At 38.2% G+C, this 20790-nt stretch overlaps 1 protein-coding gene across 3 annotated transcripts in view; it reads right to left on the reverse strand.

Annotated features, from left to right (window-relative positions):
• Window positions 1-20790, reverse strand: part of SEMA5A (semaphorin 5A) — a 318649-nt gene that overhangs the window by 290383 nt on the left and 7476 nt on the right. For all 3 annotated transcript variants that reach the window (XM_066186026.1, XM_066186022.1, XM_066186035.1), the window contains exon 2: window positions 9497-9572. The gene's annotated coding sequence lies outside the window, so the exon portion shown is untranslated. The remainder of the gene's footprint in view (window positions 1-9496; window positions 9573-20790) is intronic.

The following is a 20790-nucleotide window of genomic DNA, read 5'->3' on the forward strand; positions in this document are numbered from 1 at the left end:
GAAGTGGGATGAGGAAATCAAATACTTTCCTGCCTGCAGACTCATCTTTTTTATTTTCCTGACCACTTCAGATTCATTTTCAAGAGGAAAGAATTACATTAATAGAATTAGCCCAATAATTAGCTAATGGCTCAAATTGACTTTATACTCAAATCAGAGTAGAACTGAGATGACAGTAAATCCCCCACCATATTCAGTAGCACTTCCTCCTTAGTCAGAGGAAGCCACTGGTGGATAATTCATGAGACATCCTCCTGTTCAAAATGCCAAATACCCTCTCCCTCACTTAGATCCAGCAAACAAAGGATTCTGACTACAAAATGCATCAATTCATCCAGAAGTTACCTGCATAAGGGTTACAATGAATGAATCCACAGTAATTATCCAAGGAGCAGTAACTCCCAGAAAGACTGTGCAGGAGACAGTGCAAATGTCTTCTGCATTTGAAAAAATTTCACTACCTCAGGTAAGCTGTGTTGTATTTAAATAATAAATAAATCCACACACACAGGATTGCGGGGTTTAAAATATTCTAAACTTAATCTACATAATATCAAAACAACCTGAAACATATTTCATGGCTCAAGGATCAGTAATTTAGAGGTAAGCAACAGAGTTCCAGATTTCAGAACTAACAGCACGGAACAAAAGATCAATGCTAACTAGTAAAGAAATTATTAACATATGTGGTACAGCTCTAGCAATGTAGAGCTAATTGCTAAATCTACAGTATTATGATAAAGAACACAGATGGTATTTTATATAAAAATAAATAAATAAGAGCATCATAGATGACTTGTTGCAAAATACCCCCAAGCCTACATTAGCTTATAATTTGTTTAGCAACAAATTATGTTCTGCACTTTGCAAAAAAAGAACTTATACTCAAAATGAAACTTAGTAAGTACACAAACCAATACCAGGACTATATTTGTTAAAAAAAAAAAGCAGTCTTCACCTCACAGATTTCACAGGTCTGTTCCTGGAAGCTAGGGAATATTTCCATATATGCTAAAAGAGATGACAGCCAAGGCTTGAATCGGAGCAATACTCTTTTTCTAGCCTACTCAGAAACAAACAACAGCCCCCTTCAAAGTTTTGAAGTTTTGCTGGTTTTTGGTTTTGTTTTGGTTTTTTTGTTTTGTTTTGTTTTTTTTGGGGGGGGGGGGGCAGCGGGAGGGAGAAGGCTTATCTCTGTGTCTTTGTTTGTATACAGCTCAATATACAGAGCAGACACTAACCCATTGGCCAGGGCAGAAAAGACTTTTTCAAGTTACTGCTTTATCTAATTTTTATCTTAAAGTCTAGAAGCTAGGAAAACATTGCAAATTCTTAGAAAAAACTTTTAAAAATGCCTGAGCATATTGTTTTTTATTCCAGATGCCTATCTTCCACAATCCAAAGTATCCCAAGGCCGAAAATCTGTTTTCTATGAAGATACTAGTCAAGCTGTAATTACCCTTGCAAGCATGAAAAAAGGTTAGTTTTTAATTTCTACCTTAAGCTATGGGAAAGTAGTTAGCTTTGATGCCAGGTTCTTCTATTCACTTCTTTTACCAGTCTCATTTACAGTTTCTAATGCAAACCAGATGATAACTACCCAATTCTGAATAGCACAAAATAGCTAGGTGTGTCATTTCCACTACCTTCTCTTTAGCAAAGCAGAAAATTTTAATCTCTTTTCCCATTTTTTATAGTATAGTTGATCTTGTTCTGCAGCTCACACACAATTTACAATGACTGAAGACAAAAAGTGCCTAAAGTGTTGCCAGAAAGAAACTTCTGTGCCAGAAAACTCTCACTGACATCTCCATGCATACGCCCAAGAGCCAGGACTCTAGCTACCACTGGATAAGGGCTCCCAGCTCCTTTGCTACACAACCCATGGTGGTTGCAACACTGGGCTGATCTGCACAACACCTTGCATCACAAGTGCAGATCACTCTGCATCGCTGGCTCACACTGCAGGCAGGCCAGATTCCCTAGACACATATCCACACTGTGAGAAGGATCTCCCCACACTTACCACGACATGAAAAGTTTTTTCTGTACCAGAGTATTTACGTTCCAGAACAATTTTACTGTTATCTGCTGAATAATCTTTGTGATTTTTTTTTTGTCAACAGTATCACCGGGGGGGGGGAAAAAAAAAAAAAAACCACCACCACCCACTACGGGATACCATTATTATCAGGAGTTGGACATGAGGGTGCCTGTGAGTCCCATCCAGCTCAGGATAGTCTCTGATTCTGTGATTACTGAATAGTTTCCAGGCAAAACTGGTGTCAGTAAGTGTGAAGTGAACACTGGTGACAACCCTAGAGCTGTATTATATTAATACACCTAAAAAAGCAATAGCCTTTTTTTGATGTGTCATAATTCACCCATAGCAAAATAAGTCTTCCCAATTTATTTATTATTACTATGCCACTGTAGTTTTGATTAGAAGTTACTCTTGACTTTGACCATGAAGTTACTCTTGAAATTCACCATTTTATCTTCATATGACATGTGAACTCAGACCATCCAAAACTCCTTTCATAATTCCTTAATTTATTGACCAAACATACACTTTACTTTTGTGCTGAGTATTAAATACAGATATTTGTACTTAAAATCCACATCTGAGGATGAAAATCATAAAATAGTAATGATTTAGGAACATATACACTCTTCAGAGCTATACTGGAAATGTAGCTTACACAGTTGATCTTATTAAAGGGCAACTCTTACTAACTTATTATTCTTAAAAAATACTAACTAGTACCTTACTCCTCAATCAGTCCTTTACAAGTACTGTTTCTCGAAAAAACTTTCTTGCTTTACCTTGCTGACCCAGGCTCTTGCTTTACCAGAAGCTGACTCATGTATCAACACAAACCTACTGTTTTAAAAAGCGGAATTCAGCAGAGATACATAAAACCTGTTGAAGTCTGGCTACTTCCGTGCCATGGTGCAAGACTGCAAACAGCTTTTGCTGCCACACCTTAGCCAGACAATATGCAAAGAAAAAGGGTTCAGAACACTATAAGGATGTTGTCTTAAAATACAAAACCTCCATCTATAAGTAATTCATACTGATTGCTAATTAGTTAATTACTAATAAGTTTCAGAATTTTTTAAAATATCCAGGCTTGGTTTTGCCCACACATGCTATCTGCCCCCAAGTCCCTACACAGTTCAGTTTTCAGCTAGAAAAATTCTCTACAAAGACAGGTGAATAAAAGTTTCTTATTAATGCTTGATTGACAACAAAGATAGATGCAGAAGAAACTTAGTCAAAAGCACAACATATGATTGTGGTTTTTTACCAACTTAGAAGGCAGGGGAAAAAACCCAAATGAACTTTGCTGCAAGTATGAGAGAGGGTGAGACTCCATCATTCAGATGAGAAAGCAGCTTATAAACAAAGGAGACTGACACCTCAGAGGATTAGTTAGAGCCTCACTTCCAAGCCATTGCCATAATGAAGGCATCCAGAAAGAGAGATGTACATGCTTGTTTGTTTTTATTACATCTCTTAAAGGCTGCTCGGCTTTGTTTAGCTTCAGTTATCATGGTCTGTAAACACACAAACTCCAAATCAGAGGACCTGTAGACCCGTGTAGAGCACATTTCCCTTACTGCAGTCTCCCATTTCTGCCAAAATCCCAGAGGTTTCCTGCAGCTAAGCCACAAGGTCCCACCTGTATGGAGACATGGTAGGAGGTACAGCCAGAGCACTGGGGCTGACACAGGGAGGCCTCCCCACCCCCTTGAGAGCATGGCTGCTCAGAAGCTGCAATGGAAAACGTCACTGGACAAGCTCAGAGCTGACATAAACCAGCAACTCACAAGTGAAGAGTGAACACAGTATCCACAGCCAGTGCCTACCAGTGTCTGCACAGATCCAGCCTCAGCTCCTTATGATTTCTGGATATTACCATTTGCCCATTGCCTACAGAAAACACTGGTGATTGAAGCCCGACTTTGTAGCACTAAATCCATCAGCAGAACAGGGCACTGGCATTGACAGTTGCAGCAGAGAATTCAAAGAGCAGTTAAGTAACCAAGTTTCAGCCACTAACAATGAAAACGAAAAAAGAATAAATGAAAGTCTGAATATTAGGGATAAATTCACAACCAACTCTTTGCAGCTGAATAATCCGACACTACCTACAAGCACTAGGGGAGGTGGGAGGGGAGAAAAAAAGAAATCACACAGAACAAATAAGATTTCTTAATTTCCTTTAATTTGTAAAGGAAAAGAATTATAAAACTTAAATATGATTTATGTGCTCTCCTCATGATGTTCTACTGGATGATTAAGCTAAAGACAGGTTTAATCTACAGCCACATTCTTTTAATAGCAATTGTAGTTTATATTCCAGGACAAGTGCCAGTAGCTAATGATCTTCCTGTTATCGATTCTGACTTGGTGGGATGAAAACTCATTTTCCTGGTCTTGACACACAAAGCCCCACTCTTACATATTACAAATATATATATAAAATAATTTGGGTAGTGGAAAGCATTTAACAAGATCAGGACCATCAGTATGGCCAGACACAAGGCCAAAAAAAAATCCCCTTTTCGCAAAGAAGTTTTGCGACCAATCCTTGCCACTCCACTATTACTGTAGCTGCTTAAATTCCTCTGGCTACAGAAATTCTACAAGGAAGTATTTGTACATGGGACAGTTTTGTCTTACTGTGGATTTGCTTTTAATAATCAAGTAATTTTCTGAAGCTAAAAAATGGGAAACAGGTAGTGCAATACATGTACAGATAAAATATACAAGTGTAGTGGGCCAAAAAAATTGCACAATATGATCCCTCTGTCAGACATGCATTTTTTCTACCATTTTGTTGTCATCAATAGGAATTAGCAGTTCAGATGACAAGCCAGAATACATTCAGGAAATTCAAAACTCATTTATTCTGCACAGAATTAGACATCACCCCTTAACTGCTCAGTTCAGGACACCACTGATAAGGACATTTAAACCACAGGCCACAGAAACTAGGCAGATTAGAAGTCACCAAAAAAAACCCAAACAAACAAACAAAAAAAAAAAAACCCACACAACACTGACAGGAAGAATTTTCAGGGACACAAGACCCATTAGGGGGTAACTTACAGGGTGCCTCATCTAAGTAGCTAGACAAGTTATTTGAGACAGCATGAAAAATCTGCCTCACCACTTGACAGCAAAGTGGGAATTCTGAATCCATCTAACATTTCTCACCCCCAGCAGCAATGCTGGAACAGGCAAAGATGCCCACTCTTCTAAAGTCATAGTCAGCTTTGTCAAAGCTATACTTAACAGAAACTTCAGGAGTCCTATTCTCTCACTATACATCAACTTCTGGTTATACTATACTCTGGAGTAACAAATACTTACCTTAGGAGTCCCATTCTGCATAGTTGGTATGGAACACACACAATTCATCTCACTTTCCTTTTCATTATTAATTGTTAGACTTCTAACTCAAGGCTATGTTTATCTTACCCCAGTACCAATCTGATTAACAGATGCAAACCTTTCACCTTTCAATTACACAGTAAATTTTCACTGCTTCATGAAACTGATTAATCCTGTCATATCCTCACCCATAGATAACTTAAAACGCATATTCAGTACAGAACCAATTATCTTTGACCGATAAAGGAGGCATACTTCTTTCTTCTTATTTCCTTTGGGTCATCCTTTTTTTTTTCCTTCTTTTCTACCTACCAAGTCCTCTTAGGTGAGGTCTTTTCACTGCAAGAACAGTGAACAGTAAATAGTGAAGCAGCACCATCAATCTCATGCTTTTAAGATGTTAGTCTTGGATTGATACTCTACAGAATATGTAGGACGAGTACTGGAAGTCCTCAAAAGTAAAAAATTGAGATAGTCCGTAAAATGTGCTAGAAGAGGCTAAATGAAAACAAATATAGTTTGAACACGGGTGGTTGATTGGACAATCTGTTCCAGTCCCAAACAGCCTTCACTCAGTGGTTCTGTGATGGTCACAACACCTATGTGGCACCCACCTGGGACAGGTGGATGAGGAAACACAGTGGCACCGTGTAGAGAGGAAACACAGTCAATGCCCAGCACTCCTTCCCTGAGCAATTAAATGCTTGTCTAAAAGACCGCTTTAGAAGTAGCAGACTGCCTAGAGAAATGATTTTTGTTCTCTGTTCTGCTAAGCTGATTTCCACAAGAGCTTGAATCATCAGCTTTGAATAAGTAATGCACACTCTGCAGTGTCTAGGGGTAAGTGGCTACATTATTTTAAACACAGTTAAAACAAAGACATCCATGAGTTACTAGGCAAGCAGGGTACATTTTCTTTCACTACTGGATATCAAATGTCAGAAAGATCCTACGGAGTAAAAACAACAAAAACAAATTAAAAGCAAAAAATTCTTCTAATGCCATTAAGAGCATAAAGATCTCAAGGTAAACTCAGATGATACTATAACATGCAAGAGTTAAAGCACAAACATTTTCCATTAGCCCTTTTTCCAAAAGGCCACTTTTGAAAAGCAAATTCTCCTTTTTATTCCCTTTTCTTTTTTTCCTTGTAAAAATATGGCTCTGTTTGGGGAAGTGGAAACTTTCAAATGCACAGATGTTTGTGATTGCACGCTAGCAGCCTGCTGGGAACCATTAATGGTGTAGAGAGTAAAGTTATTCAATCATCTATAAGTCACTTTTCAAATGTGTTGCACTCAGTCGAGGGGGTGATTAATGGCATCCAGCAATGACACAGATTACCCCCTGACCATGAAAGCTCTTTGATTTTAATGCACTTAAGCTACTGAAGTAAACAAACCAATTTGGGTGTTCAACGAGCTCTTTGTCTCATTAAAAATTATTTGACTAGACTACTGGTAAAAAAATATTGCATATGTCCCCAAACTCAATTCGACATTCTGTAATCATAGCAGCAATTACATTTGCAAAAAAAAAAAGTTTAGAAATTAACAGTGGCAGAAAATGGTCAACCTTTAATTAGGGACTTTCATTAGGGATTTTCGTGTGTAACGAAATTAATATTTTCTAATCACCACGGTACAGCAAGCAAGCTTCTGTATGTTCCAAAGAGGCCAACAGCAACTACAGTCACTGGGCAAAAGTTTCAGCAAGTAGTGGCAAATTTGCTGTTCAAAAGCAAGACAGCCCTCTTCTTCTCCCAAGTAGGCTTCCTGCAAATTGCACATCCTCCATCCCTCGAGAACACTGCTACAGTTTGTCCGGCTGAGCTTGGCACTTCATGTCAGGGCAAGTTTTCCTGCCCTCCCTTGTACAACCGAAATGATGAATCTGACTGCAGTAAGTTGAGTTATCAAGGCTGAGGCATTTTTTTTCTTCATTTAAATATCAGGTGCCCCATAATGATTGGAATTCACTGTTCTGGCAGCAAATTTGAGTTCACAATACCTGTGAGTGTATGGCTACCTTTATGCTCCACACACATTCAGTGACAGAGACAACTACCCCAGAAACCACAGGGAGAACCCAGGTACTTTGGAAAAGCTGAGGGCAAACCTCTGCCAAAAGAATACTGGAGGGAGTACCCACTGTGGGCACAGCCTGATGATCAATTCTTTTGGAAGCAATGCAACAGGACAGTGCCTCAGTGCCTCAGAGCTATTTACGGTGTGAACACCACCAGCTCTGCATGAAGTCCCACACCGGTCCTGGCCCCTGACAGCTGGGAAGCTGGCTGCAGCAGCGGCTGTGAGATGGCTTCCTGGGCCACACCACACCTTCAAGTGTCTTTCCTGTGCACCCCACAGCCTTAACACTTCTACTGCTTAGCAGAAGTGTTACTCTCACAGAGTAGCAACATTAAAAAATTACAACACCTCATCTAAAGTGGAGCTGACAGCATTGCCATCCTTGGTTTTAGAAAATGTCACTGGACACATATTTCACAATACATCAAAGATTGCTTTCAAACCTTCAAACAGTTATCAGTCTCATTTTTCATCACATTCCTCCCAAAAAATTGATACCAACCTTCCACATCTTATGTCTGAGAACAACCTATCCCTTTTCCACACATCCTGATCAGCCTCTTCACTCTGAACTCACTCCAAATCCATCTCCTAACACCCTGCTACTTCCTGACTACTACTCTCAACCTTTCTTTTATCCTTCTCACACAATTTTTAGTATCTAATCTACACACAGCCACAGTGCCGCAACCTGATAGAAACTTGGTAAAACCTGCTTAAATTGAGCAAAACCCAATGGATGGCAGGGAGAATTATTTTCCTTTGGCAGTATGACACATTGAGCATTCAAAAAGTATAATAACAAAGACAGATTCCAGATTAGGACAAATAATGCAGTTCACATACATGTATCTGACGACCATTTTAAGCTCCCAGTGTCTCACGGTACAGGACTTCTATGTAGAAGATGTTACTACCTGGTAAATCTACAGAGGGACAGTCTACAAGATGAAAAGCACACAAAAGTGGCAGAAATAAACAAATCTTAGCAAACAGGGCTAGTATTTTATTTTCTTTATCAACATGTAATTAAGGGGGGCGGGGGGAGGGGGGGGGAAGGAAAGAAGCTTCCAGGCATGTCATCCTCAGAACAGATATAATCCGTATCAAGAAGTCCAGAGGCTTGCTCCAACTGATATTATCATACAGCATTAGAAAGCAGATTTTGTCACTACTCCCAATTTTCACATGTACTCCAAAACATGGGAGAACTTACAATACCCAGACTGTCAAAGTCAGTATTTAACAACTGGAACCATCCAGGTTACTTTTTACCTTATTTCTAACATTCTAATATATCAATTTATTAACTCCTCTGTTGTATTTAATATGCAAAGAAACTTGCAAGGTTCTAATTAAAAATAATCACATATTTCCAGCAAGATGTATCTGTGTGTAGCTTTGGTTCCAAATACAAAGTGAAATACAAGAGAAACATGTTGACTTGCTAATGTATTAAAAAGGAGTTTACATTTTTACAGTATGCTTCCTTTTCAGTTTTTAAGCTTTGTGTCCTACTTTCTGGTCTATTAAAAGATTTCTTTGCCTTTTAATTTAAATTATCTTCTCCTTACCCTTTCTTCATTTCTTAGTTGACAGGATATTATTACTCCTCATGGAGAAGGCTCTTTGACAAATAAGACTACTTTAAAGCTGCATTTAATTATTCTCACTCATTTCCTCACCTGAAGCAGTTGCAATGCTATCTATCCTATTCTTTCAAAGGAGCTTCATACATAAATCAAACTTAAAGAAACAAAAGCATAGCATTAATTGTTACTGTAAAATGACACTGAACTATGCAAGGAAGCTACAGATAATGAAATCTAGAAATCTGAAGTCGCCATGAATGGATTTCTGTGCCATTTCCACTACAACTTTCTTATTTGACCTCCACAAAACATCCCTTAATTTAAGGCAAAGGACAAAGCAGAAAAAGCACACAGGGTTGTTCTTTTTTTTTTTTTTTTTGTCAAGATTTCTTTGTTAAAGCTGTTCTTACCGGTAGCAGATGCAGCTTCTTATAGCTTCATCTTGAATGATGTTTTCTCAGATAAAAATCTTCTCCAGTCTGTAACCTGTCCACAAAAGTTGAGAAATTTCATTGTTTTCAATTATGTTTTGTAGAAAGTGGGCAAGGGTGATCTGACAGCATCGAGATAATGGAAGAGTTTAGAAGTCAATAAATGTTGTTAATGATTTCTATGTCTGATAGCTAAAATTGCAATTTTAGCCTCCTAACAGAGTCAGGAGGCTGCAAAGAACTCAGTAAGGCACCAGATAAAGAAAAAAAGCCCCCTACTGCTCAGTCAATAACCACTCTGAAATTATAAAAGCAGAAATACATGCCATTTTCTGAAGACAGTCCAGGTGTTAATCATACAAGGAAACAGCTTAAGGCATAACTTGCTCTTCTCTCCCTCATCATTTTTCTTTTTTAAATAAAAGCTTATTTTTCTCCCAGGAGTGTTTACATACAGCAAAGGCAGCGAATTCTCACAACATCTCACATTTCAAATGTCATTCAAGCTGTTTGTCATCTGTCCTAAAATGTCATATCATAAAGAACTAGTCACATTTTCTACTTCTCATGCAAGTCTCCAGTTGTCACCTAAACAAAATGGAGAACTTTCTTCCCCACATCTAAAGCATCTTTGTCTAAAATTAGTGTAAAAACTAACAACAATATGGGAATAATTTGTTTTTGTGAAGCTTAAATCCTTTTTATAAAAAGAGATGAACCATCTAAGCCACAGATGAGGTTGTTAAGAGAGAAGAATAAAGAATGTGTTGCCCACACAGGGTGCATTTATTGAGAAGCACAGAAGCTGAAGGGGAAGCAGAGTCCATGAACAAGCTCAGCCTTCAAGAGTTTTCTTTCCACTAGCCTCCATCTAGGCCAGCACAACTGTTATAGCTGAAATAAGCATTAAAATGGTCCTTTTCAGGGGTGGGACAGGAAGAGGGAGAAGGTGCTGTTACCTTTTTTTTTTTTTTTTCCCCTAAATCTTAGAACATAACCAGAATTTTATAAAAAGAAAGACTGGAGAAAGCAAAACTGTTCTGAATTCCTCGATCTTAAATGTGGTTTTCAATTGTTTATGTTGCTGTCCAGGTTAACATTAGAACAGAATGGGATTGTTTTCTTTTATCAGGGTATTAGAAGCTCACTAGTGCTCAATGGGTTTTTTATTATTATTTTTTAAGCAAGTTCACTGAACTTGGTGAATTGACCTATTTACCCATACAGCACCTTCCACTGAAGCAGTCTGAACTCCTTTACAAAAGATTTTACAAGCAGCTTGTACAACTTAATTTCTCCCTTAGACAGGAGAAAGACATTATAAACCCATATTTTTTTAAATCTGTTATTTTTATGCCTTTATAATGGATATCATGCTAAGAAAATAACTACAACTTCATTAGATCTCATGACACAGCATTCAGCTTTCCCAAAATTCATTCTGTACTGAACACTTTCTTGGAAGGTTCTTTTTGATGCTTGCATTTACACACACACATCAATTTCACTTGGAAAGTAAACCAGATCCGCAGAACTCATTTCTGCATCTAGCTTCATTGTGGCTGCTGCCTTTGTAACACTGTTCACTTTTATGGCTGTAACATCTGCTTCTCCAAGATGCAAATAAGTAGTAGAGATCCTTGTGACACCACACCACACTACAGGCCCATTAATGCCAGGTTTATTTTGGTGGGCAGAAGCTTACTTTTCTTCCTAAATATTTTTTTTAACTTATTGTTCCTACAATAGCAAAGACTTATAATTTAAAAAGCAAACATGCTCAGGCCACTGGATTTAGGTTTACTGAACACTTCCATTTCCATAGAGACATGATGAATTTGCTGTGACTTAAAATTACCTTTATTAAACACATTATATGTATGGGCGTTTTCCCTGTCAGCTTTCAAAGCACAAGCACTGCTCAATCTCATCACTGTTTTGAAGCCTGCCACGAATCTACTATGGCAAATAAACAGAATAAGCCTCTGTGCAGAATCTTGGGAGAAATTACACTTCTGTCTTACCCCCTGTATTGGTGTGTCCCCTTCAGTTCACACATGAATTACTTTCTTTACTGTAGTCATGAATATTGCACCTAAAAATCCAGCCACTTCATCTCAGCATTACCTGAACCCTTACAAGTGAAAGTAATAAAGATATCAGACATCATCTAAATTAAGAATGAATTATTTCTTTTATCACTCAAGAAGCTGTTGGAATACTCACAAGTATTCAATCTGACAAGGAATTGCTGTAGAAAAAAACCTGTGACCAAAGCAATAAAGACCTGCAGATGAATCTGAAAATGTGAAGCAGCAGTCTCTCACCTTACTTTAAGACCGTGTTTAAAAGTCAGAAGTCTATTTATAACCTCCAAAATATTAAGTAATACCCTATGAATTAAAAAATTATGATCACATATAGATAAAATATAAAAAATAAAGGAAACCATCTTTCTCCTAAGTGTTTGTCCTCTAGGAGAATATTTACATACACATAGAGTTCTGTCGTCTCTCTCCCACACCCTGCCCACACACATACAGACATCTATGGAGGGAGTGAGAAACATATGCTCTTGTTACCCTATCTGAAAACAAACACAATAACTAACACCTGTACTCAGTAATTATGTCATAGGAAAATTCTATCTTATTTCTACAGGTCATTTGAGTGGGTTTTAAAGAAACCTGTTGCCCACAGTCATTAAAAATCCTATGTCCTGCTATTATTCCAGAAACAGGAAGAAGAGGGCAGAATAATGGAAAGAAAAGGTCAGTACAGACTTTCCCCATATGATATTCATCAGAATCTAGTGTAATTTGAATAAATATTCAAGTAATGAATCAAACCATAATACCCAAGCTCTGTTTCTCCTCAAGCTTTACATCCCCCTAATGCAGGGATCGAACTTTTCTTCAAGCTTATTTGGCCAAACTCTACTGGAATGCTACAAGCAAAACAGAATAATGTAATATAAATCACACTCAAACCTGCCAACTGGCTGCATGTTTATATATATTATCAGAAAGAAGTCAGGATCTACTAATACTCCCAGCTGAAGTCAGCTGGAGTTGTGCCACTGACTTCCATTCACGCAGAACCATGATGCTAAAAATCTCTGGCTAAGGCTTTGTTTTAATTCCTATGAAACACGTTTCACATTTTGATGCCATATAAAGAAAAGCAGCAATAACAGAAAGGTAGCCTTGCATAAAACCATAAAATGTTTAAAGTATGTTGAGACCTGCTTGAATAACAGAGGGTGCTGAATACAATGTAGTGCTTGTGACCACCTGCAGTACTATATCCAGGATACAATGCTAATTTTAGATTTCTGGATGAATGCCCACTGCAGGACATGCTATTTTTACTAAGTTCTTACATGTCTGTCCAACGGCACATCTCGATTTCTGAAGTGGTACTGAGAGGATATTAAAGCTTCCAGTTACCACTTGGCTCAAAACTGCAAACTACGAGTCCTTTCACCAAACTGTTCTTCACATTCTGATTGACTTTACACAATAGAACTTACAAATACAACCAAGATAAATACTTAAAAGCAGTATAACTAAATAAGGAGCCCTCTCATCTAAACAAAAAATACCAGGGGTTTTTTGTTGTTTTGTTGTTGTTGTTTTAATATATTATTGCAATTTTCATTTCAATGCACAGGAAAAATATACAGAAATAGCTCTCTCCTTCTAGGAAGACTCTCCCAGGTGTCAAAACAGAATCAAAAATGTAACAAAAAGCCCATGCTGACACATGTAATACTGTTTTTCACACAATAACATGGATTTTGGGGGCCACTGTTCATCAAGTTTCAATGTAGACCTTTAAGGCATGAAGTACATTGAACAATTCAGATTTACATATGATTTTAATTTTTTTTTTACATATGAATACAGAGATTTTTCCCAAGGAGGTATTTTTAATGAAGTTATAGGGTCAGCAAGTTTGGAATGACCCTTAGCAGTGTAAGATTTCTATCTTTCTACTCATTTGTGCTTCTTCCCTTTCCTGCCATTTTTCAGCAGGTAGACTGAGTGTTCTGAGAGATGCCTTCCATTATGACAGATTTAATACATATTTAATAATAGAGACTTAAATATGGGCATGGTATTTGGCATGCACCCTCAAACACACCATAAGACATGTCTGCCACTCTCCTGTGAGGACAACAGTAGTTAGGGAGAAATGTCAGCCAGAAATAGTTACATGAAGCATAAAACCCCCTGAGAATGAAAAGGTCTTTATTTATTAAATCAAATGCAAATCTTTCATTCTAATACTTCTGATCTGTTTTTTGTGGATTTTCTCAGGTATGCTTAATTAAACCCACTCATCAATACCAACTTTATTCAAAAGAGCAATTAATAAATATGGCACAAAAGCAGCTTAGCCCTGGAGGAGTCCCTGACATTTGTTCATAGTGAAGACTGTTCATTAATTGCTTCCCTCATTCTAAGCCTCTAAATGATGTTTTTGACACAATACTAGAAGTCATTGTGACTTATTTCTCAAGCTAGCAACATCTGCATTATGTTAGGTTAATAAAACTACCTTTGAAAGTTTTTCAAGAAGATATTTAAAGACACAGGGAAAAAGGAAATTCTGGATGTGCTGACAGTGGAATAAAGAAGCGATATTAAATTTTTTACTATTATCTCAGAGTACACTTTGTATTACAGATAATTTAAGCAAATATTTTGTGCTCCATATTCACCATAATAAATAGAACTCGGGCAGAAGTCCATTATGATTTTCCAACCTATTTCAACTGTGTTCCCACACCAAACTAAGCATTAATATTTCATAGGTCTTCTGATGATCATAAGTTTTCAGACAATGAAAAGATTGGCTTTTTGATGTCTTTGGTAAAAAACATTACATTTTATTTTTTCAGAAATAAAAGGTGGAGAGTAAAGAGTCTGAGTTAAGAAGTGAACACACTAAACCAAAGACCTCTCTCCAAGATATAAAACAAAGTTGTTATCATTTCACACTGAGTGCATGCTTTAATTAATGGGATGGCTTTGCTGATCTCTTTTGGGTTCCAGAAACCAGGATGCATTTTATAAGTTTGAAAAATTAACTTGTTTATTTCCATAACACATCTATAGGATCACATAATCCACATTAAACTTTGACTGGAAAGCAGATAATAATTCACAAAAGAAACACAAAACAAATAAAAAAACTAAGGGATATGGAAGTTCATACCTGGAGAACAGCTGAAGGCCCTGTAGATCCAAAGATCTTCAACATGCAAATGAGAACAGTGTCCACCCTCAGAGCTGGTAACATTACTTCAACTAGCCTGACCCAGTTTTCCAACTTGGAATCCAGTTTCTGTAGCTCCTATTATATAGCAACTCCTCCTGTCTGCCAATTATTTACATTTACACAGCCATGAAGTTTCACACAGTTATGTGTGTGAGAAACTGAGTTAAGCATTCATTAGCTAATTGTATACCTCTAAGCACTTAAGAAAAGCAGTGGATATGGTTAGCTGGAACCTTGGGTTTTGATCTAGCCCAAAAGGAGCATGATGCTGTAGCAGCCAGGGTGAGACTAAGAGGGTAGCACTGTGTCCCCACTGGGGTGCCTGGTGTGTAGTGCTGGAGAGAAGGGAGAAAGGCTTTCACAATTTTGCAGTTGCTCATCTACTAGCTCCCACCACATTGCTCTCCTATGGCACACAGTCTCTGGTTTCCTCTGCAGCCTTCTATTCCCACTCACCCAAAACATCCTATCCCACCTGTTATTTCTACCAGCTGTTTCTCCCCTCTTGTCCACCACCTACATCACTATCTTTGCTCTTTGAAAAAACCCCACCCACCTACACAACAGCAGCTGCCCTTCTCTGTCCTGAGCTTCAGGACACAAAGCAGCAGGAAAAAACTGACAGCTCTATGAGCTCCTGCCAGCCCAAGCCCCCTGCTTGCACAGAGTTCAGTGACAGCAATACACTCAGCCTGGGCGATGGGAATGCAGGAAAGGTGACCTCCATGTCTGAGATGTGATAGCAGCAACAGGACATTTGGCAACCTCCTGATGGCAATCTTCAGCTTGCTCACAGACACAATTTCCCCTGCTGGGACACTGTCTTGGCTGACTCATTGCTGAGTGAAAGCAGAGAAGAGTAATTCCACCTAGTTTCAAAATTCTCAACAGGTTCTTAATGATGGATTAGGCAGAGAGGGATCAGCTAACTCCACCAGCACTGCTAGAGAATCATTTGTTCATTAATACATTTACACACATTTAACTCAGAAGCAGAATGCAGGAGTACCCCAGCCTGCCTTTACACCTTAGGCATAGTCCTGCACAAGACAGATCTGGCAGAACTGAGCCAAATTACTAAACAGTAAAGCAAGGGATATTCTGATTTGGCTTTACCTTAAAATGTCCACACAGCAAAAAGGAACTCAACAGAGCATAAGAGCTCATTTTATTAGCATTGCTCATCTAAAACATAGATAACAAACACAGTGTAGAACTTTTATTTCCAACTTTTTTTTAAATGAAGTAATGCAAAGTGTCAACCCTCAATATTCCACCCCTCTTCATTAACATTAAGCAACCTAACCTTTAATTAAGGGCCCTACAAAAGCAACATATTACTGCACATTATCTGAAATACCATCCTAGGACCTATTGAGGCCACTTTCAGAACTACAGCTGCAGTTTAAGGTAGCAAAATCTGAAGAATTTAGAAATTAAAACATAACAACTGCACTTAAATCTTACAGAACACAGAGACTTAATCACAGCCTGTAGAAAAAGTGCATGGCAAGATATACCATCAAATCAGAAGCAAACTGTGGAGAAACATTTGCAGTTACGAAGCATTCATCAGCGTTCAGAAAAGTATATTAAAACCTAGCATGACTGTAAATTTGTGTAGTCCAATTATCCTGCCCATGTTTCTGGTTCATCTAAATTAATATAACTTCATAATTTACAAAAAATCTTCTGATTCAATTGTATTTTCTGAATCCAGATAAACCACTTAATCACATCTGCCTTTAAAAGATCCCACTAATCATGAAAGATTAATTCAAATGACATTTCTTTGATTAACTTCTTTTTTCACTCTCCAGCAAAGGTTGCTGCATTTATCCCTGCAGTCCAACTTGCCAGAAAAAAGTTAAGAAGATTATGAATTTTGGATATTACAAAATCAATATTTGATACCAATATTTCTTTGTTCTTCAAAGAGATGAGCTCTTCAGAGCTCAAAATGGAACTATCAAGTATGAGAACACTGTCCTTATCTCTGTTTCACTTCACTTTGTCTTTGGAACAATCTTGTGCACTAACCACTGGACTGAAGTCGGTAAGCTCTTTCCAGCAGAAAGGCCTCCCTGTCCTTCCACTATTCCTGTGTCGGATACTTCAGCAGCAATTTGACTATACAAATCAAGAGACTATTATCTATTATCTAGCCAGTGCCACTGCTTGACAAACTGGAATAGACTGTAAAAATGTGGTAAATGCATGTGTGTAGAGAGGGGAAAAAATGCCTACCTGCAAGCAAGCACCCCTACAAATATGTGTAAGAACTGTAAGGTGAGGTTAATTTTGACCATTTATAGAGTAAACCAGGAAGCATTTATAAATTCTGTTTGCAAAGAGTTCATTAGGAAATTAGAAGTGTCACAAACACATTGTACTATTACTATGAATCTTTTAAATTGTAGATAAGTTTTATTGTCAGGAGGGAACATTACTACAAACCAGTTATCTGGATAGAACAATTTCAGTCACTGAGCCCCACCCAACTATTTCTACACAGAAATTATTGCTCAAATGAGTTCTGTCTAGCACAGTGACCATTTAATTCATATACATTTGTCACACATTACTAAAGTACCTATCAACACTGTAATTTTACTACAGAGATGTGTTATACTTCATTTTCCTTTGATGGGTCAGAATCTTGAGCAAAGGGAACACGTCACCTACAGGTTACAGGCAGTTGCCTATAACAGAAATGCCAAAGGAAAGCAATTAGCTTGTGTCTCCAGCTTGCTTTATGCCACACTGCATAAGACACCAGAATCATTAAACCATGGAACAATTAGGTTCAGAAGGTACCTTAAAGATCATAGAATCATTAAGATTGGAAAAGACCTCCAAGGTCACTGACTCCAACCTTTGATGGAACACCCCCTTGTCTACTAAACCACAGCACTAAGTGCCACATCCAGTCACATCTTGAACACTTTCCAAAACTGTGACTCCACCACCTCCCTGGACAGCCCATTCCAATGCTTAACCACCCTTTTAGTGAAGAAATTCTTCCTGATGTCCAACCTGAACCTCCCCTGGCCTATCTTGAGGCCATTTCCTCTTGTCCTGTTGCTAGTTGTCTGGGACAAAAGGCCAACCTCTACCTTGCTACAACCTTCTTTCAAGGTAGATCATCTAGTCCCAAACCCCCTGCCATGGCCAGAGAACCTTCCAGCAGACCAGGTTACTCTCAGCCTCATCCAGACTGGTCTTGAACACCTCCAGGGACCAGAAGTTTACAACTCCTCTGGGCAATCTATTCCAGTGCCTCACTACCCTCACTCACAGTAGAGAACTTCTTCCTCATATCTAATCTAAATCTGCTCTCTTTTAGCTTAAGGCCATTCCCCCTTGTCCAGTCACTACATGCCCTTCCAAAGAGTCCCTCTTCAGCTTTCTTGTAGGCCCCTTTTAGCTACTGTGAGGTGCCACAAGGTCTCCCCAGAGCCTTCTCTCCTCCAGGCTGAACAGCTCCAAGTCCCTTAGTCAGTCCTCACAGGAGAGGTGCACCAGCTCTGCTCTCCTCTGGACTCATTCCAACAGGTCTGGAAACATTAGAAACTTGGCAAGATTTAGCAGCAAATCTTTCATGACTTACTGAAGTAGGACTTTGCGTAAGGAAGGATGAAAGAAAACATAGTTCAGAGATTATATTTAAATACAAACTACAGAGCCTACAAAATCTTTTCTATAGGACTGCAAGTATGAAAATATTACTGCCAGAAGTATGAGAAATATCTTACCATTTCAGTGATTCTGCATGTTGACTTGCATCCTTCACTTCCCATGCTGAGCTACAGTGGAATGCACTGGGAGGGATCTTTCCAGACAAAACCAATTCCATCCATAGATGCCTTGGGGCAAGGATGCTGTATTTCCATTCATTTCTGAGCAGCTAGGTATACCCCCCAAAAAACTAGATAATGGAAAATTGATGTAACAGCTTTCTCTGTTGACTGGTTCCTGGTACCAACATGTAAATGTTGTCCAGAAAAAAATGGATTCATTACCCAGTGTGCAACAAGCCAATAGTTACACACTCAAGGGAGATATTGCTTACTTACTTCAGAGTTGCACAAGCCTAGGTGCTCAGTGATACTACACAAATCAAGCATGCCAATTATCAAAACTTTTTACTATTTATACATTTTAGCAAACAAAAGAATCAGTGTTCATTGGCTACGAGTTACATAGTTCTCTTATTAATTAGTATTCTATCTTCTATTAGTAAATGATTCTCTTGCTTCCCATGCTAATTAGTCCCACGCTCAGTGTTTCTCCTCTGCTGAGTCCAAAGTTTCTTGGGTTGGTGGTCTGTGAATAGGTGGCTGCAATCTGCCCCTGCCAGAATTACCTTTTACCCAGACAGAGCTGATTTCAGCACAGCTGCAGAGTTGGCTTCGTTAATTTCTTCATCGTCTTGGGAGTTCTGCCAGATGTCTACATGGCCCTTAAATTCTGCATTCTGTGTGTTCACTATCAATGGTGGACATCCTTCTTCCCAAGCTCTGTTAACCTCCCCCTAGGCCTGAGATCACTGAAGCATGTCCAGCCCTAAACCTTAACAAGGCACTTCTACCAACAAGTAATTTGTTCTTTCAACACCTGGACATCACTTAGAGTTTGCTTGTTAGCTGCTGCTTCATGGATTAAATCGCCCTTCTGGTTGATTAGGTTAAAAAGTATACAAAGATGAAACATCAATGAACATTCTTTCTTAAGAAAATTTTACATATTCCACATTTTGCAACATAAAGACTACAGTTATAAGCCCAAATGCTATTTAAATGGCAAATCTTGGGAACTACTGTGGCAAAAAGAAGTCAAATGAAACATTTCAGAAGAAGAAACTACTTGGTTATATATCAGCTGCCATTGCTAAAACTGAAGAGATTATCTTCTGCTCATCCCTTTCTCCCTAGCCAGCTGCCTGACAGAGCAATTCCAAACTCCTCTCAGTCACAGTATGACATGTAAACCTGAACAATATAATACTAATTCTTGATGACTCAAATCCTTACCACTCAGTCACAAAAGTAAGGCTCCTATGAGCATTCCAGTTCACACAACCCTAATGTTTATAGGACAAGTAATACAACTATGAAGTAAGCCCAGATGTTGTTATGAAGCCAAAGGTTGTCTCTACTTAACGTTTTGGGATGAAAGGTGGCATCAGAAGAAAGGTGGCATTAAAACAACACGAATGATATTCAGGAACAGTCTTTTTTTGAAGACTGATCATTCCAATTATCATCTATAGATATTAATACAAACACAGAAACACTATTATTCAAATGAAGATTGATTTGTAGAAACAAGGTTTTATGTGGAAGCAAAAACATTCAACACATGCAAAAAATTTCCTGTAAGGCTTTGGAAAGTTTTAGTCCCCAAATACTCAAGAAGGAGACAAGGTACTCAGATGACATAAAGCAACACTTTTCACAACGTAGAAAAGGGCAAGAGAAGACAAGCAACCAGTGACTTGGCAAGGAGCAAACTAAAGCTGCTAGTTAAAACCAGAAACCTCTAGATCTTCAGGTTTCATCTGTAATCAGGTTCTCTAGACTAGATCTACAGCTACAGATAAATTTTTGAAGGTGTCAGGGTGTGCACAGAGCTGGGAACAGGCCTGGTGTCAACTGCTCCACTTATTTTGAATGTCATTTCCAAATTTTTCAGCGTTGGCATTGGGGCTTATAAAAAAGATCTAGGTTGATGAGAGTAGCAGAGGAAAAAAAACAAAAACCAAACCTCTTGTTTAAATTACTTTTTTAAAGGGAAATGCTAAATCCCAAAAATAAACAAACACATGCAATTACAAATCAGGTCTGGTTTATACAGAATTCACAGTAAATCTGAAAGGTAAGTTAAGCACATGAATTGTTACTCACAAACAAATGGAGCTCCCTATATTTCCAGTTAAACAAGTCCTATATTTCCTATATTTCTTCTTATTAAAATATTAGTGTTAT

This window comes from Chamaea fasciata, unplaced genomic scaffold (genome assembly GCF_029207755.1).
Source record: "Chamaea fasciata isolate MVZ Bird 193981 ecotype frontalis unplaced genomic scaffold, bChaFas1.0.hap1 SCAF_1, whole genome shotgun sequence".
NCBI lineage: Eukaryota > Metazoa > Chordata > Aves > Passeriformes > Sylviidae > Chamaea > Chamaea fasciata.